Source organism: Thunnus maccoyii, chromosome 24, assembly GCF_910596095.1.
Source record: "Thunnus maccoyii chromosome 24, fThuMac1.1, whole genome shotgun sequence".
Taxonomy (NCBI): Eukaryota; Metazoa; Chordata; class Actinopteri; order Scombriformes; family Scombridae; genus Thunnus; species Thunnus maccoyii.
The window spans coordinates 18,585,454-18,612,242 of NC_056556.1; the positions used below are offsets into that span (position 1 = coordinate 18,585,454).

At 39.0% G+C, this 26,789-nt stretch overlaps 1 long non-coding RNA gene across 1 annotated transcript; it reads left to right on the forward strand.

Moving 5' to 3' along the window:
• The first annotated feature begins 24,980 nt into the window (after nt 1-24,980).
• Nucleotides 24,981-26,555, forward strand: LOC121892350. Its single transcript, XR_006094390.1, has 3 exons — nt 24,981-25,333; nt 25,654-25,839; nt 26,149-26,555. It is a non-coding gene; the product is annotated as an uncharacterized LOC121892350 (long non-coding RNA).
• Nucleotides 26,556-26,789: the final 234 nt, after the last annotated feature.

Genomic DNA, 26,789 nt, shown 5'->3' on the forward strand with positions numbered 1-26,789 from the left:
TGGATTTGTTTTCATGTCTCCAGAGACACAAAGGAATGTTTGTCGTTTTAATGGAGCCTTTTCAGTCTTTTGTACCACAACTTTGTCATCAGTCTCTCTTGCTAACAGCTCACCACGAGTCTATGACCTCAAGAGTTTACATCTCAGCATTTGAATTCTAGCTGAGAATGTTTCTCCAAGACCAATTCTTCTGGACTGCCTCAGATGTCTGCCTCCAGTCCTTTGGATATTCAATGTTGAGAGCATAGAGCAGACCAAACATCACCCATATATAAATATATATGTAATAGATCATCCCAAAAGCTGTTGCAAAGTCACCCAGGCCCTAAAGAGTGCAGAGCTGAGCAGCTTTTAACAGACTTTTTAAGTTGGTTTTGCTGATAGAACTGCAGCTCTTCACATCACCAGGCAGGGTGTTCTATTGATTTGTGGCTGTTACAGAAAAAGATGATTTCCCAAATGCAGTGCGGCTAAATGGTATGGTACAATCTCACATAGAGGATATTCTGGAAGATCTAATAGAACTTACTGAGCTAGTGTACATAAGGTCACGTAGTGGAGGAGGGGCCAAATCATTTAAAATTTTATAAACCAGGCAAAAATTTGAAAATAATCTAAAGTTCTCAAAACTCAGTAAATTGTATTTCTCCAGTACCCAACAGTGAGGGAAATGCATTGGCTTTTGTCCAGAGTTTTTAGAGTTTGTTTGAATAAGGACTCAAGAGGTTTTATGGCTGTTTCTCCAGCCTGCCCCCAACATGTGATGCAATGAGACATATGGGAAAGAATCACAGCATGCATAAATGTCTTGGCTGCGTCCAAAGAGAGACAGTTTCTAAAATGTCTAAAATTCGCTAAGTTGTACCATATGGTTTTAACCGTTTTTTTAACATGTTTTTCACAGTGTAAATTTGGATGCAGTATCACGCCAAGATACTTAAAATCAGTGACTATGTCAATCCTTTCACCTTTGATGAGAATATCAGCGTTAGGAGGTTGTACCATGGTTTTTGTCATGTTTACATTTAGACTCAGACATGATTGATCAAGCCACTGTGTGATCCTTTCCAACGCAATTGTTAGCTTAGCAGCTTCTAACTGTTTTTGCATGTGTGTACACATGCAAAAACACACATGCAAAAACAATTAGCAGTTGCTGAGGCTAACAATTGTGTTGGAAAGGATCATGCAGTGGCTTGATCTGCATACATTTGTAGTTCTACATCATGACACTGTTGAGGGAGATCATTAATATATAGGTTAAATAATAGAGGACCTGACCCTTGTGGAACACCCAATGTGCACTTCATGTTACTGGACAGTGTGTCACTTTAACACATTGTATCCTATTAGATAAATATCAAGACATCCATGCTCGTGCTCTAGATGAGAAGTTAAATTTAGAGAGTTTTGATATTAAAACATGAGGATTGACTATGTCAAATCTAAAAGGCTCTAAAAATACATGTTTTTCCTAGCTCATATACAGGCTGAAGGAAAAAAATAATAAAGACAGAACCAACAGCAATATGATCTCCAATTAATTTTCCCTGCACTTTGAGTTTTAAATATAAATTTGGGTCTCTCCTTGTGAGATTATCAATATTTGTCCAGATCAATTTACTGTTGCCTTTTGCCTCATTCAGTATATTGAGATAAAAATGAGATATAGCTAATGTTAGCTCTTGGATAACTTTGTTCCTTAAATCTTTATATATCAACATGTTAGAGTCTCTTCTAGTTTTAATTGCCTTCCTTAGAGCAGCATCTCTATATTAGCTTCCACAGATTTTCATTAAACCAGGGTAAATTATTTTTATTTTTAGATTTTATCTGCATCCTCACATTAAATCTTTCCCTCACAGAGTTGATTCTGTGAGTAAAAGTATCAAAGCCATAGTCCAGATCATCAGAGGACAGTACGTCATCCCAGTTCAAGCTGTTCATTTCACTTACAAATTCTTCTTGATTAGCTCTCGGTATGCACTGACGGATCATTGGCTTATTTGCTGTGTTCCTAAATCAGTCAGTTTTCTTGCACATAGGGTTAGATTATGATCTGATAAACCAGTGATTAAATTATAATTTGCAGTTGTTCTGGTTTGTTGGTAAACATCAGATTAATTTGTGTACTGGGGTATTTTGAAATCCTCATTGGGCCTTTAACTGTGACCACTTAAAGGATAGGTTCACAGTGTTATCTTAAAACAACAGTCAGGTGTCCATATGAACAGTGAAAGAGGTTTTCCTCGCTGTAATCATTCCTCCTGTTCATACTGGCAATTAAGAGATCCCCTTCAAATGTGCTTTCAATGAAAGTGATGGGGGCCAAAATCCACAGTATGTCCACACAGTCACTTCTTAATACATTTTTGCACAGAAAGAGGACTGTGGATTTTGTCCCCATCACTTACATTGTAAGTGCATTATGAAAGGATCTTCTAATGGTCAGTATGAACAGGAGGACTGATTACAGCAAGAAAAAAACATGTGTCAGTGCTCATTTGGGAACCTGACTGATGTTTTAGGACAGACTTGAAAAACTGTGAACTCATCCTTCAAAGAGATATTTTCACACAATCCAATTAGACTTTTAATTAGACCCCAAGTTTAGACGAAGCAGCAAGATTCATGCAACCTGTGGCAAAGTCATGTAGTTCTACAGCTTATTTTATTAGGGTGGCTCCAAAAAGGCTTGATCTTCAAAGGAGGAGCATCTCTCTATTCCAGAGACCATAAACAGTTTACACACTATTTATACCCAAGACCGATCTTCACTATTTGTATCTGCTGTAGGTGGAACAGGACACTAAATACATCAACACTGAGTGGAACTGGACTTTTTCTAAAGCTGAAATCTTCATACAATCAAAGCACATACATACATTTATACATTTTTTGTCATTTTTGTGATATCTTGTAAACTTAGTCACATGACCAAGGTTAAAAGGGTGATTATGATCTAATTAATTTAAGCAGTGTACATGATTACATTTTAATTTACCTATTCATCAAGTCTCTCAAGGAGAATCTTCATCTCATCTCTTCCCAACAGTGCCTCCTTTTAAATAGTAAGGCTTGATCAGAGCTCGAGTGTTTTCCTCAATGGTCTTGTGAAGGCTGGGTGCAGCTCAACCCCTGTTATCCTTTTGAACTCGAAGGACAAGTGGCTCGGTGATGCATCACTGCATTAAAAAGGCCAGGACATTCTCACTGGCCCTCCACACACTTTTTGTTTATTCAGTTCTCTTGCCGAAACACACACTTACAACATGGATTAATAACATTCACATCATCATCACTTTTCTCTGGTTTAACACTACACTGAAAATGGTTAATTTAGAAATGACAACAAATTTGACTCACTTGCTGTTCCAGGAACAACTTTGAACTCCTTTTGTTTGTCTAGAATTAAATCTGCCAAGGTGTGCTTTCAATACACGAGAAGTCTTGAAGATGTATACACAGTCACTGTATATACAATGTAGTGTCCTCCTTGCTGAGTGATGCCAGTGCTTCAGTTTGTAATGCTTCAATAAAATGCAGGGATTAGGCAAATCAAACTTACAGTACCGACACATAATATGCAGAAAGAGTCTGATAGGTAAAAAAAGAGGGAAAAAAAGATATATTAGAAACAAATAGCTGTTTCTTTTTTTTTTTTTAACTAATTATTTACAAGTCTCATCAGCATTCATGCTATGCACCTGATTTATGAGTCCTAAGATTTTACTCGACAGCATATTCATAAAGATATGGATTTGCGATTATCTGGACTGTAATTGCAGTGCTCCCAATGGGTGACAAAATATCAGAGCACAATTATCTTTGCTAAAATTGTGCCATTTTACTCCGACAGTTCACTTTAATGGTCAAGACAGAAAAAGGGAATTTCAAGAGTACAATAAAATAATGACATGAAAACATTTAGTTTTAAACAGAATGTAAGGTATAAAAACTATGACTACTTTTTCTCTGTCATCCCTTGTAAGGTGAAGGGATTCACTGCTTGACAGATACAGCTGGGAGGAGGGGCTGGGGAGTGTGTGGTGTCAAATTGCTAAATATTAAGATATGTGACCAAATAGGCTTAAAAGTTTCATACAGTTATATCTCATTTTAAGTTTGCTCATAAGAATTTCCTACTAACTTAGACTAAAGAGCTCTGTATGGTTATACAAAGCATATTATGTTGACAGGTAGAATGCATGTAGAGCAGAAGAAAAAAGTGGCCTGCTAAACTTTGTTTTATATTGCAGGTTTTTATTATTACGGGAAAACAAAATCCAAACCTACATGGCCCTGTGTGAAAAAGTGTTTGCCCCTTAAACCTAATAACTGGTTGGGCCACCCATAGCATCAACAACTGCAATAAAGCATTTGCGATAACTTGCAATGAGTCTTTTACAGCACTGTGGAGGAATTTTGGTCCACCCATCTTTGCAGAATTGTTGTAATTCAGCCACATTGAAGGGTTTTCGAACATGAACCGCCTTTTTAAAAAGGTCATGCCACAGCATCTCAATAGGATTCAGGTCAGGTTTTGACAAGGCCACACCAAAGTCTTAATTTTGTTTTCCTTCAGCCATTCAGAGGTGGACTTGCTGGTGTGTTTTGGATCATTGTCCTGCTACAGAACCCAAGTTCGCTTCAGCTTGAGGTCACGAACAGATGGCCGGACATTCTCCTTCAGGATTTTTTGGTAGACAGCAGAATTCATGGTTCCATTTATCACAGCAAGTCTTCCAGGTCCTGAAGCAGCAAAACAGCCCCAGACCATCACACTACCACCACCATATTTCACTGTTGGTATGTTTTTTTTTTCTGAAATATGGTGTTACTTTTACGCCAGAAGTAATGGGACACACACCTTCCAAAAAGTTCAACTTTTGTCTTGTCAGTCCACAGAGTATTTTCCCAAAAGTCTTGAGGATCATCAAGATGTTTTCTGGCAAAAATGAGACAAGCCTTAATGTTCTTTTTGCTCAGCAGTGGTTTTCGTCTGGGAACTCTGCCATGCAGGCCATTTTTGCCCAGTCTCTTTCTTATGGTGGAGTCATGAACACTGACCTTAACTGAGGCAAGTGAGGCCTGCAGTTCTTTGGATGTTGTTGTGGGGTCTTTTGTGACCTCTTGGATGAGTCGTCGCTGCGCTTTTGGGGTAATTTTGGTCAGCCAGCCACTCCTGGGAAGGTTCACCACAGTTCCATGTTTTCACCGTTTGTGGATAATGGCTCTCACTGTGGTTTACTGGAGTCCCAAAGCTTTAGAAATGGCTTTATAACCTTTTCCAGACTGATAGATCTCAATTACTTTATTTCGCATTTGTCCCTGAATTTCGTTGGATCTCGGCATGATGTCTAGCTTTTGAGGATCTTTTGGTCTACTTCACTTTGTCAGGCAGGTCCTATTTAAGTGATTTTTTGATTGAGAACAGGTGTGGCAGTAATCAGGCCTGGGTGTGGCTAGAGAAATTGAACTCAGGTGTGATAAACCACAGTTAAGTTATGTTTTAACAGGGCGGGGCACACACTTTTTCACACAGGGCCATGTAGGTTTGGATTTTTTGTCTCCCCTAATAATAAAAACCTTCATTTAAAAACTGCATTTTGTGTTTCCTTGTGTTATCTTTGACTAATATTTAATAATTTGATTGATGATCTGAAACATTTAAGTGTGACAAACATGCAAAAAAAAAAGAAATCAGGAAGGGGGCAAACACTTTTTCACACCACTGTAGCTATAACTAACTCTAAAATTGTGTTTTCCATAATACTAATCTTATTTATTACTTTCTTCAATTACAGATGGCAGAACCAAACCTAAAATTGTATACTCTTTCCATGTATAAATGGATTTAGGGGACATCTCTATACAGGGAAGCGACTGGACGCTTCCCTGTATAGAGATGTCACTTTAACTTTACATTCACAGTACCACTACTACTTTCTGTGGCCCCCCAGCCCTCCCTCACCACAGACAATGCTTTAACTGCTTTATTTTCAATGAAAATAACTCCATATTTTACTGTATTGAGGTGAGGTTTCTGTGGGGCTAATGCTATGTGGAAAATGAGGGGAACGAGGGGGGGTTGCGGTGTTGTTGCTAGGTTAAGTGCAAAGGTGGCGGGAAAATATATTATATAAAATAAATTGCAAATTAAATAAAATACAAATGTCAGTAATGTTTGAGCACCTAGAATAAAGATAAATATTTATTATTTATTATGTATAAGTTAGTTTAACCACAAAAGCCTTAGATTTAACTATGCTCAGAGGGGAAGGCTGAGGAAAATAGTATCAGTGTCTTTGAAAAACGTGCCAAGAATCCCTTGAATGGCACTGACAAAATACAGGAGCACCATGGATCTCAACAGTAATGAAAACACATATATAAATACATACATATATCTCATTGCATAGACTGGGTTGACCAAGAAAAGTAACAAGACAGCTGACGCTATGGAAGGAAATGTGTAGATTGGACTGAATCTCCGTACTAATATAGTAAGTTCATTGTTTTGTTTTTTTGTCAGCCCTTATGGTATCAGTTCTTAATGAACCACAGGCATGCAGTAGAGTTAATTATAGCATAATTTTAGCACGTTCCAAAATCCAAACAATTTCATTGTGAGTGTATGAATCTGTGTTTCCCAGTCATATGTACAATTTGGGCATAAATACTATTTACAACTCAGAATCTTGTAATTCCAATAACTCTGATATGACATGAATACGGCATTGTAAGAGGTCACAGGACTCCATGTATTAGAAAACTTCATGCAGATGTAATTAGTCCTCTTTATGAGATCCTGATCAGCAGATGCCAGGTGTCAGTAAAGCAGTGGTGGAAGAAGTATTCAGATCCTTTACTTCAGTAAAAGTACCAATAATACAGTGTAAAAATACTTTATTACAAGTAAAAGATGTAGTTAAAGTATTGCAGTAAAAGTACATAAGTATTATAAGCTTGATGTAGTTAAAGTATTGCAGTAAAAGTAGTGGTTTGGTCCCTCTGACTGATATATTATTATATATGACATCATTAGATTATTAATAGTGAAGCATGAGTGTTAGAGCAGCATGTTACTGTTGTAGCTGCTGGAGGTGGAGCTAGTTTCAACTACTTTATATACAGTTAGCTAGTTTAGTCCAGTGATTCCCAACCTAGGGGTCGGGTCCCTCCAAAGGGTCAGCAGATAAATCTGAGGGGTGGTGAGATGATTAATGGGAGAGGAAAGAAGAAAAAACAAAGTTCTGATACACAAATCTGTTTTCAGTTTCTGGACTTTTTTCTCTAATCTTTGATTTTTGGTGAAATATTGGATCATTTGAACATTTATTGAAATGAAACCATATTAGACGTTTAGAGGGAAAAATCACTATTTGGTGGAGCTGTTAACAACTCATAGACATCTGAAATGTGTCCCCGACTACACACTGCTTTTTGTAAGACGTCAAAAGCCAAAAAGAGTGGAAACCACTAGTTTCATCTTTAACAATGTGTTGTATTTTAAAAGCTTGTTATATTATCCATTGTCTCAAATCTTCATCTGAAAAGTAACTAAAGCTGTCAAATAAATGTAGTGGAGTAGAAAGTATAAAGTATAGAGTAGCATCAAATGGAAATACTAAAGTAAAGTACAAGTACCTCAAAATGGTACTCAAGAACCTTAAGACTTGGGGAGTAACAGAATACATGGAACAGCGTTATGTAATTAATTAGGATACAAACAAACTGTAACAGTATTCCGTTAAGAAAAAAAAATGATGTAATCAGATTACCAATACATTTGGTAAAAATAGGGATTATTAGCAGGATTACAATTTAAAAAATAATAAATAAAGAACCATACACTGTAAAAGTCCCCAATGTTAGCAGAGCAGGAGCAAGAGGGCAAAATAACTCACTGATCCACAATGACGCGAGTAGAGGATGATACCACATGGTGCGCGCAGGTGTGTGGGGCGAGCACACGTACACACACAGTGAATTTATGTTGGGAGAGTAGGCAGGGATGATCGTTACACACTGTGGCAGTCCCGAAGACACGTACAAATAAGTTAAAAGAGAGCTTGAGTATATGACTGCTAGCGCCCAGAGCTGACAGTGTGTCACTGGTTGCTGAGCATGTTCAATACTGAATGAGTCAGACAAAACTCAGATGTATCAGGCAGATAAAAGGACATGGTGAAGACCATGATGCCGCTGTACATATGTCTGCCACTGCCATTCCTCTGAGAAGAGCTATGAAGTAGAACAAAGCTCTTGTAGAGTGGGCCCGAATACCCAGCAGGGGGTCTTCCCCTGCTATGACATACATTATGCCTGTTTGATAGCTTCACACAGCCAGTGGGGCAAGCACTGTTTCGTCAGAGGCTTTCCCTGAGAATGTTCTCTGTAATGCACATCATGTGTGGTGCACTTTCATTGGAGGTGTATAGGCAACTGTCTGAATTTGTTTAGAGGACCTATTACGCTTTTCCTTATTTTCAGTCATAGTAGTGCAGTGCCTGTTGAAAATGTGCCTGTTAAGGACGGGTTGATTGCATATTATTTCTCGAGAACCACATATGTATGTATCAGTTGACAAACATATCAATTAAAACGATAAGGATTTAATAAATGATTTTGAGCCAGACAGAAATTTCACCATGAGACTAAACTGAGGTTGAACCATATAAGCAGTTTACAGCGTTCCATTGGTTGATTCTGATACCAATCAAACATGTCTGCACTCCTATTGGCTAACTGAGGATGGTGCATGCTGTTGCCCTGCTCAGCAAGTTAGAGCCCAGAAGCCCCACCCCGCTATGATGTGACGGTGTTTAATATAGCCCCGATTGCTCTCAGACACAGAGCTAAGCAGCTTGCTGTTTGCTTGTTTATTCAAAGTTTATTAATATTAAACATGTCGCGTGTCCAAATTGCACCAAAAGAGCATCTGTCTCCACAGTAAATCACCTGTTGAGTCTTTGATGGTTGTTTATCTGTGCTTTAAAACGTAACCACTGTGAAACAATCAGAAAATTATGTTGTATTTCTGTCACTCACAGACTTACTCTCTCTGAGAGAAAGCTTTCCAGCACTGTCTCTCTGTCGCTGTCTCATGCTCTCAGCTTACTCGCCCTCTCTCTCTCTTTTTTCTTGTCTTTTTTAAAATGAGTCGGGAAACCAACAACAAAGCTGAACCTTTAACATTATCAAAAGAAGAGAGATGTCGTCCCCTCATATCTCTCATGGCAGGGTTGAAAAGCTCTGATCATGCCATGCAGTCACAGAGCCCAGAGACTCCACCCTGCCATTGCAGAGTTTAAGTTTATCAATATTAATCGACACTACACTCCCTTTGGTCCCCAGCCATACACCCGCGTGTGGTGTATGGCTGTGTGTGTGGTGTTGGTCAGATGAGCAGCTCAGCAGATACGCGAAGGACATACACACAGACATACAGAGATTCATTCCTTTAGTAGATAAACATACCAGTAAGGAAATTTGTGTTTGGTAGATTATTTCTTTGTTGTAACAATGCTTCTTGGCAATAAATCTTGTACTGTTGGAAAGCCTGTTTATTTCCCTTTTAAATAATGCCACATTTGTAAGGAACATGCATTTGTGGGATGAGCAGCAGAGCTGAGTATGTGGGTTGCACCCATGTAAAATATGCCAAATCTTCTCTGCCAATGCCAAACAGCTTATTCTGCTATTGACATTGTTTGGTGTTTGGTGGATTGGATGATTGAAGTTTGAAGAAACAAGACATATTGGCAATTTAACAATTTATTCATTTAACAAACAGGAGCCTCAGTAGCGTGTGGAAGAACCATACACAGCCACAACAGCCTGGTACCTCCTCCTCATGCTGGTCACCAGCCTGGTCACACACTGCTGTGGGATGGCATCCCATTCTTCAACCAGCATTTGTCCCAAGTCAGCCAATGTGGTTGTGTTGGTCACTCTGGCACGAACAGCACGCCCAAGCTGATCCCACAAGTGTTCAATGGGGTTGAAGTCAGGACTGCTGGCAGACCATTCCATCCTCTCCACTCCCAAATTCTGGAGGTAGTCTCTGATAAACCCCGCTCTGTGGGGGCGAGCGTTGTCATCTTGGAGGATAGAGTTCGATCAGAGACCATCTCGATATCTCTCTGCATTGAGATTGCCTCCAATCATGACAAGCCTCGTTTTTCCAGTGAGGGAGATGCCACCCCACACCATCACACTGCCTCCACCAAAAGATGTTACTCTATTGGTGCAGCCATCAGCATAGCGTTCTCCGCGTCTGCTCCACACTTTGACCCTATGATCCAACTGCTGTAGGCAGAATCTGGACTCATCGCTGAACATGATGTCCCTCCACATGTTCAGGTTCCAGTGCACGTGTTGCACCACCAGCGCAAATGGGCCTGACGGTGAAGGGCAGTCATGGCAGGCCTCCTGGCAGGACCTTTGGGTACCAGAAGCTCAAAACAAGAGTCAATAGCAACAGCAAAATAAGCTGTTTGGCAGAGAAGATTTGGCATATTTTTCATGGGTGCAAGCCACATACTCAGCTCTGCTGCTCATCCCACGAATGCATGTTCCTTACAAATGTGGCACCATTTAAAAGGGAAATAAACAGGCTTTTCAACAGTATAAGATTTATTGCCAAGAAGCATTGTTACAAGAAAGAAATAATCTACCAAACACAAATTTCCTTACTTTTTGTGCTAAGTTTAGAGAATTTTGCAATGTTGGATGTTCATGTTAAAAGTGGCTGATGTGTCAAATAATGAGGTAAACATATGTAGAAGTTATCCCTGTGAGCAAAGAGCACTGGCTTCAGACTGCTCTGAACATTCGGTTTCCAACAGTTTTTTCTACTTTCAGTCTGAGATGACATTGGCTGGTGACAGATTTCTTCATATGTTCATCTGCTCCATGAACAGTGTGCAAGTTCACTGCTGTGCTCTGCTAACATTATGGCATTTTTCCATTGTTTTGGGGGTAGTCAGGCTGAGCCATGACTCCATTACACAGCAGGGCAAAGTAAAATAAAAAGTTTACCTATTGGAGGTGTGCTGGTCACCTATAGCTCTTCATCAAACATCATCATCACTGTGGCTGTTTTTGCTTGTACTGTTCCTCCCTGCATTACTTCTAATTGATCTGCTCAACATATCTCCATATGTTGTTGTCTTGACAGCAACATATGGTTGTTTCCTGTAAATTCTTCACAATAAAAGTCTCCCATTATTTAGTCATTTAAAATCTTTTAATTTGAAGCAGTAAAGCAGGAACTATTGGGTTTGCATCAGTGGTAACTTAACATGACTCATACATGTTGCCCCTCGGCAGCTTCTGGAAAGCTGGCCAATCAGAAAAGAGTGGGCTCATCGGGAGGGAGGCCTTAAAGAGACACAAGCTAAGACTGCCTGCTAGAGACAGAGGCTGAACTGAGGGGCTTCATAAAGGGCCAGTGTAATATAAATAAGGAGTTTTTTGAACTGTGAATCATGCAAAGCTACTCTAGTGGAGTCTGAAAATGAAAAAAATATAGAGCTGGAAATAAGCATAATAGGTCCTCTTTAACTGCCCATTATTGACAACTGTTATAACAACCAGTAGAATGAAAGGGTAGATAAATGGATTTCAACTTACAGGACATGAAATGTGTCCTGTTAGATGTTTGCCACTAAAAGTATAACTATAATAAAAATGACATCACTGTAAACCAACCAGAGTTTTAGTCATGACAGGAACTATTCCTGTGTAGACAGCAGACAATAGTGCACACTCTGCAGGTCTGCTTGTATTCGCTGTCTCCCACACAGTCACGGCTGTTCGCCTTCATGTTATTTAAAATCCTTTTTAAACTCCTGCGTTTGACAGCAGGGCCTGGAGAAGGGATGGATGCCATTTCTAAAATTTCAGCCTGACGTCCGTTGCTGCTCCCCCGCTCATGACTCCATAACGTGGCAGCAGCCACTGTGGACACACACACACCATTACACAGTAAGCAAACACACACAGAAACAGAGAGCGAACTGCCTGCCAGCTCTAGTTTCTACTATCAAATCTGCTGTATAGTCATGTTTTATAATGAAACTCATTGCATTATTATTCATAACTGAGTTATTTTCACTTTCATCACTGCAGTGGGGGAATATGGAACAAATCATATTGTGTATTAGCTCATAAGGAACACGTCTTGCTCTTCATTAGGTGTGATTTGGTTTAATAGGAGAAAGACAGCAGTGTTTCCTCTGTGTACAGCAGCAGGTGCCACTCAGTGCCAACTGGTTGGGCTTGACTCTCAGCACACAGACTGCAATACTGTATACATTAGGGATGTACAGAGAGCCCAGTATTTGTATTTGTATCTATATTTGTTGAGGCAGCAAAATTATTTGTATTTGTATTTGAATAAAAGTGAAAAGAGGCTTCAAAATCCTTTTTTTGTTTTTATGACACTTTTAATTTTAGAAAATTAAAGTGTTACAATAAGTGTTCATGAATAAACTCCCTCACGAAGGAGGTCCCAACACTTGGTCTCGAACTGAATCTCCCAGATCATAGACGATTGTTCTGACTACTGAGCTAAAACTTTACTCATCGCCTCATTGCAGATAGAACTCTACCTATTTATGCACCCAGGAAATGTAGCAGGTGGATGTGACTCCCATTGTTGAGACATGCTGATAGACGTGCGGAGCAGAGAACAGAGACTGAGATTGCGATGTAACCGACCTGCACACTGGTATTTGACATGTTTTTTTTTCTTCCCAAAAACAAATAATTTTAAAATATTTGTATGAAACAAATATTCGTAAAAAATAAAAAATAAATAAACAACACTATTTGTGCTTTGCCGAATAACGTATTTGTATTTGGGCACATCCCTAATATACACATGAAGATCTGTTTCCTTGACATGGCTAGTACTATTGAAATAATCCTGATGATGTTACAGTGATGTCATGACAGTTTTAAAACAAATATGTGATACAAAGTTTGAAAGACATGGGTGTTTATAAAGCAGGGAGGCGCTAATGAAAATATGCTAATGGTTGCATTATGGGAAATGTAGGATCCAATGTTTTAGAAGTTTATTTCAGCCTGTAGGGACTAAAACTTCTCAGCCTCTGCTGATTTGATTTTGCCCATCCTGTTTTGTATTCTGTCTCTTGTGTCCCCTAGCTTTACAGAAGTGCAACACTAAATGCTGGACTACCCATTTAAATTAAAGAGGAGTTGGCATGGCATTAAAATGACACCATTAGCTGGAAAAGATTTTTTTTCTTATTGTGTATCTTGAAATTGATAATTACAGTTTATTAGAAAATGGGTCCTATTTTCATAGTTTTGACAATCTTTCTTGTCAGTTATATGAATATAATCACAATGTTGTTTTTGATCATGATGTTTTTTGGGACATTTTTGCCTTTGACTGACTGAGTTTCAGATAATCTGACTGATGTGTTTCTTGACTGTACATGAGTACAATGTCACTACACTCACCAAGTTGTTATAAACTAGAAATGACAATTTTAACAATAAACAGAGAGGTCAGCAACCTGTTTTTCTATTACATAAGGGCATAATGTTGCATATCTGTTGTTCTCAAGTGCTTCTGCTTTAAGTAAGTAATTCTGTGACATCCTGCCCTGCTCTCTAGGTTATGTTTTTCATTATTTCATGTCATGCATTTCCGGTTTTATTTTGAAATACTCACCTCCTTATCTCGTTTCAGATACTTCACTTCCTGCCCTTGTGTGTTTCCCGCCTGTGTGATCATCTACCCCACCCCAATTAGTTTCACCCTCATTATCCTTCCCTCCCTAGTGTATTGAGGCTGTGTGTTCCCCTCTCTCAGTGCCAGTTCTACTTTGTACCCAGTGTCAAGTGTTCCAGCCTTTTTCCTAGTGTCTAGTTCTCTGGGTGTTTTTGATCTCTGCTTTGTTTTACCTGGACCTTGCCTTTGTCTTCTCTTTGCCAAAATTGGTAGCCTGATAATCTGACTGACTCTGACCTAACCTTTGCAAGTAAAGACTGTTTTTGATCAAGACTCCTGTCTCTGAGTCGTGCGATTCAATTCTTGCCAGTTATTCACCAGTCATTACCACATTTATGCCCTCATTTATATTTTAGTTAAAGGGGACATATTTTTTTCCAGGTCTATATTTTTAATCTGGGGCTCTACTTTACATGATTAACAGTTCAAAAAGACTCCTTATTTATCTTATATTGACCCTTCAGCCTCTGTCTGAAACAGGCTGTTTTACCTCCTGACTCTTTAAGGCCCCCCTCCCGAAGAGCCCACTCTGTTCTGATTGGCCAGCTCTAACCTAAAATCAAAATCTAACAATAAAATATATACTGTAAGGCTATAATGCTTTTCGTAAAGAAAACCAAGTAAAAGATGAAATATGTTTAAATTTGGAGTTTGTTTTTGACCCTTCACTGTATGTGTGAAATAAACGTAAAAATGGTAGTGGTTGGTCGTAAACCAAAGCAATGGACAAATTAAAATGTTGATCTGATGATGGCGTTACAGTAGATTCAGTAGAGGAACATGAATGTAAATTTCATGGTAATCCATTCAAAAGTTTAGACATTTAGCTCTCACCAAAGTGCTACAGACATGACTGATATTTCCATAGATTTCTGTGAGTGTTGCCCTCATTGTGTACAAAGCCTCTTCAGCCATCATTTAGCCAAGAGTCTGCAATACCCTGCTGCCCACAGATGCCCAAGTCCTTCTTGATAAGTTCATGGATTCAATTTTGTACTGAATCTCAAGTGTCTGCTTTGATTGCTGTTCCATATGCCAACAGTGGAGCGCTACAAAACTGACTTTAAAAATAGACAAAGAGGAAAAAGACCGCCAGACATTGTCAAAACAGTGTATCACTATACAATTCAACTCAGTTCATTTTAATACATATCCCACCTCACAGCACAGGTGAAAAATTCTGGAGGTCACTGTGCACTCAAAACAACAGGATAGAAAACAAAACAGTGTGAGCAAAACAATACAAGACAAAACAGTATGAAGAAGCAGGAGTGGAACTCATTTTCAGCCCAGGAGTTTCATGCTCACACACTATGCTTGAAATGTGTGTGTGAAATGAAAAAGCAAAGAATTGTCAAATTTCTAAAAAAAAAAAAAAAAACACTGATGAACAAAAACTATTCTTTTTAAACAGTTAATAGCACTTTTATCATATTAAAACTGAACAAACTCTTTTTAAATATGTGAAGGAATTTTCATATAGAGTATACATATATACAGTATGTGCCATGTATGAAATGCTCCTTAGACGAGCAGACAGTGAAGGACAAACACTTGTCTTCCTCCTGAGTCGAGCCAACCTCGCTTTATAATTGTTGCCATAGAGACAGCGCTAAAGTAAACAATCTTATAGCGATGTTGTGACTCAGGACAAGGTTGCCAAGGCACTGCCTGAATAACTGAGAGTGCTCTTTTCCATCAGATTTGCTGTGACTTTACATCAGCATTTTGAACTGTAACTGTTATCTCCTTGGTTGATGGAGTTTGTGTTTGGCAGTCAATCTTTTTGCATAAGACATCTATATTTCCTGGAGTTTCTGAATTGACAAGCTCAAGATTTCTATAATCAAATATATCCAGATTATTAGTTATTAATTTACAACATATAGCATATAATGACTGGTCATGCACCAGTTAAAGGGGCCATATGTTTCATGGTTTTCTGTTCTTTATATACTGTTTGCAATTCAATACTGTATGTTTGCAATTTTTTTTTCTACCTTGCTGGCGAGCTGACGTCCCACATGCCCATAAATGGCTGTCCATTCCGTAGCCTTGGTTGCTAAGGTTTTTGCTAAGGTTTTTCCATCTGTTGTTTGCATCGTCCACTCTATTTCTCTTTTCTATTTCGGATCAGATTCCGGTTCAAACATGTACGGATGGATTTGAGAGGTTGACATTTCTAGTAAAGAAGGAGAAAAAGTAGTGAAATTCTACCACTATAGTTTGTTTCATGGGTTTATTGATGAGGCCTCCAGCACCACCAGAAGTCGGCCATGACTCAGCTTCTGGAGGCTAACCAGAACAGAATCAGAAAAGAGTGGGCTCATCCGGAGGGGGGCCTTAAAGAGACATTAACTAAAATGGCCTGTTTCAGACAGAGGCTGAATTGAGGGGCTGTGTGAAGGATCAGTATGAGTTAAATAAGGAGTTTTTTGAACTGTAAATCATGCAAAGATATTCTAGTAGAGCCCCAGATTAAAAATATAGACCTGGAAATGTGCAGAATATGTCCCCTTTAAGTTTTTATTACGATCAAGTTTTATTATTGATCAAGTTCTGAAGCCTTGAATATGATTGGACATTTATTTTTCGGAGCGGGTTTTTTTTTTTTAACCTGCTACACCAATTGCATCTTTGTTGCAAGTGGTTGTGAACTAGCCTTGTTTTCTGAGGAGATTTCAAGTGTGTACATGTGCACTATAAATTTATTTTATGTGCGCTCAGCTGTGCATGATCCTATCTATATTGCCTATTAACATTATGTAAACAAGTTGACTAAGCATTGCCAAGTTTGAAAATGCAAAAGACAAAGTACAGATTACTCATCTTATTCTCACTGTTTTTGATTACTCATGGACAGCTCCTGCTATAAATAGAAGGAAGGCAGTTGTCCTCTTTTTATTACTCCGGAGGATATAAAGAAGGAGAAGATTTTGGGAACATCCACTGAATCTACAAAGAAGACAGCAGGGGGCCTTCCATAACCTAGTTGCGGAGCTTGCTTGAGACAGTGACCAACTCTGCAGCTACTTCAGGATAACTCCACAACAAATGGATCATCTTCTGTCTATCATTGGAACAGAGCTTACGAGTCAAAACACTAACTTTGCATATACATATTTGAATTTTGAGAAAAAACACATCTGTTGTATTGGTTAAAGTGGAATATATATAGCTTTAAACATCTCAAATTCTTCCAGCAATGTTTGCAATCATCATCAACCGCAGAAAGAAAAAAAAGTAATGCATGGCACTACATCCCCAAGTCAACAGAGGAGGGGTGGAGGACTATAGCGAGCCATTTTGGGGAAAGGAAAGGAACTTGCTGCACTGCATAGGGGCTCTGGACGGCAAACATGTCACTATATAAGCAGCAACGCGCTCAGGCAGCATGTACTTCAACTACAAGAAAACACTTTCCATTGTGCTGCTGGCACTTCTAGATGCAGACTACTGCTTTAGGTAGGGGATTTTGGAAGAACCAGTGATGGTGGAGTATAGGCAGCATCGAGTCTGGGGAGAGGGATGGAGGCCAAAACATTGAATGTGCCACCAAATGAAGCTTTACCTGAGTTGGGTCAACAAGGTGATATTCCTATTATGTGATGGTGGGGGGTGCTGCCTTCCTTCTAAAAGCATATCTTATGAGGCCACAACCAGGACAGAACCTTGAAAAACACATCTTCAACTATTGTTTGTCAAGGGCAAGGATAGTTGTGGAGTGTGCTTTTTGCATTCTTGCTGCACGGTGGAGGGTGCTGTATATCAGGATCAATATGTCACCATCCCATGTTGATGCAGTTGTGATGACATCATGCATACTGCATAACTACCTGTCAAATTCAACAGACAACCAGAGCTATGCAGCTGAAAACACAAGAACCAAGGATGTGGCTGCAATGTGTCAGATACATGAGAGGAAACAGAGGTTTTGTGAAGCTTTTTGTGTGCGTGAACAGTTCACCAAGTACTTCAGCTCTGCAGAAGGAAGTGTCTCTTGGCAGGACAAGAAGATATAGGCAGAGATGGAATGCAAAGGGAATAGTTAGAGTGGTGGTATTGTTACAGAGATATTGTTCAATAATGTTGCTGGATAGGATGATCATTAGTACTTTCAGAAAGCAGTTAACACAGACTTTAAATTAGTAATTATGTATTATGTCTTGCTAGTATTGCTTTTTTGTTGTTTGTTTTTGTATTTAAAGAATAAATTTTTTTTTCCCATCATGTCTCTTTTGTTCGTGTTATTAATTAGGCTATTTAAATGAAATCCAGTAATATCCTAAACATGGTACATTTAAAAGTTATTAGTTGATCATATAATTTCCTCTAATATTCATCTTTTAATGTCTGAGAAAACTGAAATGTCAGTAAGATTTCTCAGTTGGGTTTTCAGTAAAAGTGGTGATTGGTAGGCCAAAAGAAAACAAATTGTGAAGAAAATGATCACTCACCTGATGTTCCGATGGCTGAAGCTATTTCCTTCCATATTGCAACCGTTTTGAGGTTGTCCTTGTAAAACCGGTTAGCTGAGTCATACAACTCTGGGTTTTTCAACTTCAACTCATCCATGTTGATGCCCCTATGTGACCCCACCCCCACCTGACAATCAGAGCATCCCTCCTGCTGGTTACTAGGGGTGTGCCCTAATACAAATACAAATATAAATATTTCAAAAATTATTTGTTTTCAGGAAGAAAAATAAACTATGTCAAATACCAGCGTGCAGGTCCGTTACATCGCTATCTCAGTGTCTCTCCTCTGCTCCGCTGTTACGTCTATCAGTAGGTCTCAGTGAGGGGAGTCACATCCACCTGCTACATGATGCACATTTCCTAATTAGGACATCACTTCCAGAGTTGGTAGTGTTCCCCAGAGATAAAGCTGAGCTACTGGCACACGCTTCATGAACAAGCTTCATGAACAAGCTTCATGAACAACCTTCATGAACACTTATTGTAACACTTTAATTTTCTAAAATTAAAAGTGTAATAAAAACAAAAACAGAATTTTGAAGCCTCTGTCCTCTTTTATTTAAATACAAATGCAAATACAAATAATTTTGCTGCCTCAACAAATACAGATACAAATACAAATACTTGGCTCTCTGCACATCCCTACTGGCTACATTGCCAGTATTTTTCCACATCAATGACCAGCTTCACTGTGTGCATATTGAGTTTTGCCAAGTGATAATGCAGTTGGTTTGGAAGCGTAGGCTACATTAACTGGTACTGAATTAGTTACCTATATAGTTGTAATTACAGGATCATGGATACACTGATTTGACTGATTTATTTTAAAACCTGCAAAAAAAAAGAGATAGACCAGCCATGTAAATATAGAGATGAGCAGCATGATTCCTGCGCGGCGTCCGTGGTCAGTGTAGCAGCTTCAGTTGATTATAATGGACACGCTCTGCTACAGCAGACGTGCTACACCGCGTCCGTGCTTGGTTTATTTAGGCCGTTACATTAACATTAGTAGTGCTATTAGACAAAATACTGATCTGAGTGATCAGCATTTACTTATCAAAAGTCACTTATTCTGAATCCATCACACCTATTAGACCCATTTCAGTCAGTCAGATATTAAGAATTAAATTCTAACTGTATTAAAAAGACCCAAGTTCCATTAAAAGATATCGTTAGTTGGCTTTTCATCAGCTTTTTTAATGATTAATGTATCAATTCTAGCGGAGAGGCTCATACATTATGTTGCTCTCAATGTTCCCTGGATCATATGATTTTCTAATATGCAGAAGAATTAAAGGTAGGTGAACAATTGTCAGATATGATGCTGTCACTGTTTTTATTGGCTTTATATGCTAACAACTGTATCAGTCAGCATTTAAAACAGATTTTTGATACCAATGATACAGCTTAAAGTCTTTTAACTAACAAACAGGCAGAGTATGGACCTGGCCAAATACCATTCACTGTAGGTGAGTCAAGTAGAATATCTGTTTTCTGCGCTTAGCACTAATGTGTACTCTACTTTTCAAAGAAAAGCAAATCAAATATTGACATTATGTAGTAAAAATGTAGTAGAAAACCAAAACAATGAGCTAAAAGAGTAGTTTTCTTGATTATGCCCGCATCGTGATTGAATCTAAATCTGCAGATTAGCTGGTCAGAAATGGAAAACTTGTCAACAAACATGGTGCGTCCAAGGTCAAGCAAACTGCTGCCATGAATGGATGTCATTCATTTCTAATCACTTTTTGCAAGGGAAGACTTCTAGCTACCCCTACTACTAGTAGTTTTAGCAGAGCTTGATTTGGCTGACAGGAAAATATATATATATATATATATATATATATATATATATATATATATATATATATATATATATATATATATATAAGCTTTAAGTTTTTCAGTATTATCTCTGCTCAAACACAGTCACAGGTACAAGGTGATAATTCTGGCTGCTCTGCAGTACAAAGTTAGTCAGGAGAAAGTTAATTTTTTTTCTGCTCTCTCTGCTGGAGAAGTTGAAGAGTCCATCTCAAAAACAAAGGATGTGTCCTACCTGGGAAAACAGAGCAGCAAGAGCTTTATCATCTGGTTGGAGAGCTCCTTGTAGATAGAACCCGTCTCAAGGGCTATTTGACATGAAGTGTAGTGCAGCTCAAGATAACACAGTCAACTCAGAGTCCATGGCAGCACTCCAAAATGTTTTCACCCCAAACAAAAAACACACCAGGAATCCATGCCTGGTCAGCACACTTTTCCCCTCTAGTAAATCCCTTCAAATGAATGCATCAAACTAAGATAAATTATTTTCAAGATTGAGAGAAATCTCAAACTCTTGGCAGGAAATCAGCACCTCTTTATCTCTGGAACACCTTTGATTAAAAAGTTATTAAAGGCACCTAACACACTGTGACAATTTGCCTCCATCCTCCTAGCTGTGAAGCAGGTGCTGTTGTCTGACACCACATACCAGTGAAAAAAGGTGCAGATGTATCTTCAGGAGTGTGAAGCTGCAGTATTTTAGAAAACAGTGCTATAGAATGAAAACGGGTGTGTCGGTGACAGCGCTGTCGACAGTTACTGTTGAATAATTTCTGTACATGCTGCGATTCATGGTGGCTTTTGTACCTCATGTTCTTGGAATGAAGGTAGCAGAAAGGTTTATTTTTCAATAAAATGTAATATAATGCAATGTATCATATAAAGACTGTTGGATCAGGTGGTTGGGGAATCTGCTGGACAAATCCTGGTAATCCCAACTGGGTAGTGAGGCTGAACTGGGAACATCTGGCAGAGGCCTCTGTCTGGGTTTTCAACTCCCACCTCTGAAAGAATTTCTCTTCCATCCTGGGGGAGGATGAGGACATGGAATCAGTGTGGGCCATGTTCAGGACCTCAACTGTGGAGATGGCTCCTCTGGAGTTGTGGCCAGAAGTTTGTTCGTGCCTGTCCTGGGGCCAACCTGAGAACCGACAGGTGGGTACTGGTGGAGAAGGAGGCCATCAAGCTGAAGGAGGCCTTTCCGGCTTGGCTGGCCCAGGGGTCTCCTGAATCAGCAGATGGATACTGGAGGACCAGAGGGGTGGCAGCTTCAGGGGTTGCTGAAGCAAAAATTTGGTGTGGGAGGAATTCAGGGAGGTCATAGAGAGAAGGACTTTCTGTTGACCTCAAAGAAAATCTGGCAAACTGTCAGATGACTCAGGAAGGGGAAGCAGGGCTTAGCCCAGGCTTTTTTCTTTTAAGTGGTGGAAAATGGATGGATGGGTCCTTGACTTGAATGTTTGAGCTTCACTGTGCAGAATGATGTATGTGCAGAGTTTGACACTAGAAGGCTGTTTTCACATTCATCTGCCAAACAGGGAAATGTTCTAGATGATAGTAATATGTGCTAACAAGATTAAAAGGCAGTTTGGGCAGGATAAATGATTGCAGTGACCAATAACTGTTTGTCTTAACATGGACATGCAAGTGTTGTATTAATCAATCAATCAATAAATCAAACTTTATTTATATAGAACCTTTCATACAAGTCAAATGCACAGGATGGTAAATATGGGAGAATAAAGCACACTGAGTTACCAATACCAAAAATGAAAAAAGTGACTTTTAAAATATAAATTAAATTAATAATTTAAAAGATAATAATAGACTAGAAGGAAAATGATTGAATTAAACCTACTCTAAAATATTTAATTGAATAAGACAACAATAAAAGATAAGTAAAGGGTAAGAGAACAGTTCTTGAGTATGAGGTCAATTTATAAAAATGTAGCCTATTTGAAAATTAGCTCTGGTGTTTCTGGAGATGTGAGGACAGCCTAACAGGTCAGGACTGGTATCCATTGATCATAGATACTGGGCCCATGGTCAGTATGATCTCAGCAGCCCTTTGGTAATTTACCTATGTTGTACCTCAGATGTCTTCATAGAGTTTTAAAGCGAAGATATTTCTTTTGTAAGATAAACTTTGGTCTGCAAGTTTAAATACTTTTTGCTGCTGGGTATTGGGTTTAACATTTAATAGAGTGTTTTATACACCTGATATTAACAAGTGCTCTTGTTATCTCGATTAAACCCACATTACGATCAGATCTCAATATGTAAATTAGCTAGGCGGGCATGTCAGAAAACAAATTGTGTGTAGCTCATCTTTTGAGCTTTTATCTTGAATGTTAGATATATGGACTTTTTATTATTTTGAATGAACAAACAAAAATGCAGGTGTATTTTACTTTCAGCCACTGTAATGCAAATGCAGATGACAGACCTGTGATAATACTGAGAGTGTAGGCTGAGTGTAGGAGAGTATAGGCTGAGAGTGTGATTCCCTCCCACACTCACCATAATAAAGTTTCTTTGCCTCTGACAAGCTGTTTCTGCTCTTAAGATAAAACTGCTTTCCAGACAGGCACAGAGCAGCCTATCAGAGAGCTACTTCATCTGCCCCACTTTTATTTGTGCTTGGTCTTCTCTTGATTTCAGAGATGAAACTGCAGAAAACAAGGAAGCTGTAATGAGTGTGCATCAAATTCCACCCCCACAGATTTTCCATGCATATCTATACATCCGTTGTTATTGGACTCTCTGTGACCTCCGGCTGTTTGAAATTCATCACTGTGCAGCTGAGCTATTTAGCACCACGTAATATCGCCACATATATTTCAGTTCAATAACTTCCCCCTTGTTTAATGATTAAAACAAATAGAGTTTTATTCCTCACCACTAAATGGACTGTTTCAGCACGTTCCCTCTCTCCCCAGTGCATCTGTTGGCAAATGATAATGCGGACCGTGAAAATGTGCCATCTTCTATTTATAGGCTGCCAGCCTAATAATTTGTGTCTGACATTTTTCAGAGAAGCATGATTGTCATTTTACTGCTCAGACAGAGCACAGGGCTCTACTGGGGATCATTGAGAAAGCTTGTTTCTTGTAAGCTTCACTATCTACATGAAGCTGAGGGACGAGGCCATCAGGCCAAGACACTACCTGGGCCGAAACAGACCAGTGACAAATTAAAGGAAAAACTGGTCCAGGTCTGAATGTTTGACCCCTACAGTGAGGAGGTCTGGTGGCTCTGTTATGCTCTGGGGAGCATTTTGCTGGCATGGTTTGAGTCCACTTGTCCCATTAGAGGGAAGGGTCACTGCAAATCCATACAAAGTTGTTCTGAGTAATCACCTTTATGAAACATTTCTATCTTGATGGGAGTGGTCTCTTCCAGGTTGATGATGCCCCAATTCACAGGACACTAGGGGTCACTGAATGGTTTGATGAGTATGAAAACGATCATATGCTATGGCCTTCACAGTCACCAAATTTCAACCCAGTTGAACACCTATGGGAGATTCTGGACTGGCGTGTTAGATAGTGCTCTCCACCATCATCATCAAAACACCGAGGGAATAATGTGTGTGGATAATGGAATTGGAAGAATGGTGTTCATCCCTCCAGAAGAGTTCCAGAGACTTGTAGAATCAATGCCAAGGCTGAGGAACACCATGCCAGCAAAAAAAGAAAAAAAACTCTTAAAAACTAGCACAGAAATATAATACATAAGGATAAAAACCTAAGCAAAACAGCAGTCAGCACTTAGCAGTCAGAATAGGTTAAATCAGCTCTCACTTGGGGCAGGAACAGGCATTCACCTCTTTATCATCAGTCACCAACAACACAGGGAGTGTGCTGGCAGTAAGGGAAAAGCTGGCCTATAACATTAAAACAATCAATAAATCCCCAAAGCCACATACAGGACCCCAATGCATACACATAAAAGAAACAAAAACAGCTTAAATAAATACCTCAAATTAACTCACCACAGGGATGAGGGGCAGTGTCTTTGCAGCCTGGTATATATATATATATATATATATATATATATATATATAGATAGAGAGAGAGAGAGAGAGAGAGAGAGAGAGAGAGAGAGAGAGAGAGAGAGAGGAGCCTAAATGAGCTACACCTGATGCCTATTGGAACCTTATCAGGCTCACTTAAGGTGGGCTGATTTTTAAGGTGGACCAGATCACCCTACTACACATAATGTGTGTTGCAAATTATACAACAGCCATGGGACATACTTGTTTTGTGATTGACTGGCAGGTTGTATATGGTGATACCTCAAACCAAGTTCAGTGTGCTGGGCATATTAAACTGCGGATAAAACACTGGGAACATGGTAACGTCTCTCCTACATTTGTTTCAACATGACAGTGCCCCCACACACAAAGCCATATCCATTAAGGTATAATCATACACCTTTAGGATGAACTGGAATGCAGACTATGAGCCAGCCAGGCCTTATCACCCAACATCAGTGTTCACTCACTAATGCTCTTGCGGCTGAATGGGAGCAAATCCCTGCAGCCGGGTTTCAAAATCAGGTGGAAAAGTCCTCCCAGAAGAGTAGAGGCTGTTATAGCATAGGTTTTTACATTAAGTCATCCCTGGCAGTCAAATACTGCCAACATGTGTTTTAAATGTATGTTAACAGTTCTGTATTATTACATTTTCAAAAACAAAGGCCTTTAGGGAAATAACAAAACTATTCCTTTTCGTTGCAGCAGCTTGCAGGCTGCCAGAGTGTCGGTGTTATGCCATAGAGAACAAGAGACAAAGTGCTCTATCTACAAGTCATGGGCAGGTATTGTGTTGTTAGTAGTGGTATTGAAGAGTAAAGCTCGAATTATGCTTGACGCATGTGTGAGGGTCCATGCAGCCAAAGTGACGTCACACCAGCAGATACGCCCCTTCGGGAGAGACCCATGCAGCAGGTTTTCGCCTATCCGCACACATCCAACATTTTCTAACTACACGGATGCAGATGTGTGGGTAAAAAATGGAGAACTCTGAGGAGCTGCTGGTGGCAGAAGTGAGAAAATACAGACATCTGTACGACTCCTCACTGAAAGATCATCGTGACAGCCAATAATTCCTGGCACATAATTTCACAAAATTTAGGGAAAGAAAAAGCATTGTGCAGGAAGGCATGGGAAAATTTTGTTAATTTATTTAATTTCAGTTGGCTGTCACCCTTCATCAAACACAGAGAAACCCAATCAAATTTCCCTACAGTTGAGGTAAGTCTATAAATAAACATTGGCTTTATTTATGTTGGTACAGTACAGCACTACGCTTATATTGCCAACTGTGAAGCAACATTCTGGATGCCAGCTAGAACAGCTGGGTAGCTATCTACCTAACTAGAATATAAAAAGTATGTTACTTCATAGCTGCTGTTGTACATAGCCGTAATAACTTTAGTGTAGGCTCCAGCAACTGTGGATAAAAAAATCAGCTTCTTGTAGTGACAATAACCATTTACAGAGAACAAACTACTGCAGCATGGGTAACTATTCTGAAAAAGTGATTTAATTCATCATATTTTTTATTTTTCAAGGTTGCTGTGGAGGACACACAGTTGCAACTTGATGATTTGTTCAAACGTCACCTTCTTCATCCAGCACATCAGAGCTCAGCACTATTTCCACCTCTACCCTTCAAAACACCTTTAGCTTTTCAGCTCCTGTAGAGCACACGTCACTGGAATACTTCTCTCCTACCCCCTCACCTCCGTCCAGTGATGGTAAGTACAGTTTTCCATTATTTTTTAATATGTTTTGGTAGCTAATAGAAAAGGTGCGGGACTGCCATTGGCATTATTCTGGCTATGTCGTCAGACCCTCTACAGTCCCTTTGCAAAATGTTTCAAATTGTACTTTTGTACTTTTTCTTTTGAAAACCTGAATACATTAAAACAAGAATCGACTTTGACTCGTCTTTTTTTAATGGGTGACTAAACTTTTATTTGACTAATTATTTTACAGTTGAATCTGTAACTCAAGTATAATATTTCAAATAGTTTTACCACCACTGCCTCTGTCACTTTGCTAAGAACAAAGCAGTACCTCTGGGATTCCAGATCCAAAGAAGAGGAGAAAAACTGAAGATGCCATAAGGAGGGCCTTGAGAGGACAGATAAAGAAAGAGCTTCTCGGCAAGACAATGAAGATGTGAGGTTTGGGCATGCTGTGGCTGACATGCTTCTAAAGATAACACCTCAGATGCATTCAGCTATGAAATTCAAGATCTTCCAACTGCTTTATGAGGCTGTTTAGTCAGAGGATGAGTCATAAGAGGCAAAAACATCACTAACTGGAGGGCATTTTTGTTTAATTATGTGTTCTTACACCATTGTTGACATGTTGATGTTAATCATTGTTCATGATTTGCATAGATTTTTTAAATAAAAGGTTTACAGTTAACATACTTAAAAAGTCAGGTACAGCGTGTAAATGTTTGTATTTTATTTTTCCATGTTGCATTTTTTATAGAAAAACAATAACAAAAGAAAATACTCATACAGTACGTTGCACATCACTGCTGTTTAAAACGTGAATTCTGAAAATAAAATTACATGTTTGAATTCCATATGCAGGAGCATTTACCATTTGTAATTGTTTTTGTATCATTATTGAAGGCCTGTAGTATCTGTCCTTCACTTCTGCTGTAATTACCATTATTTCATTTTCGATT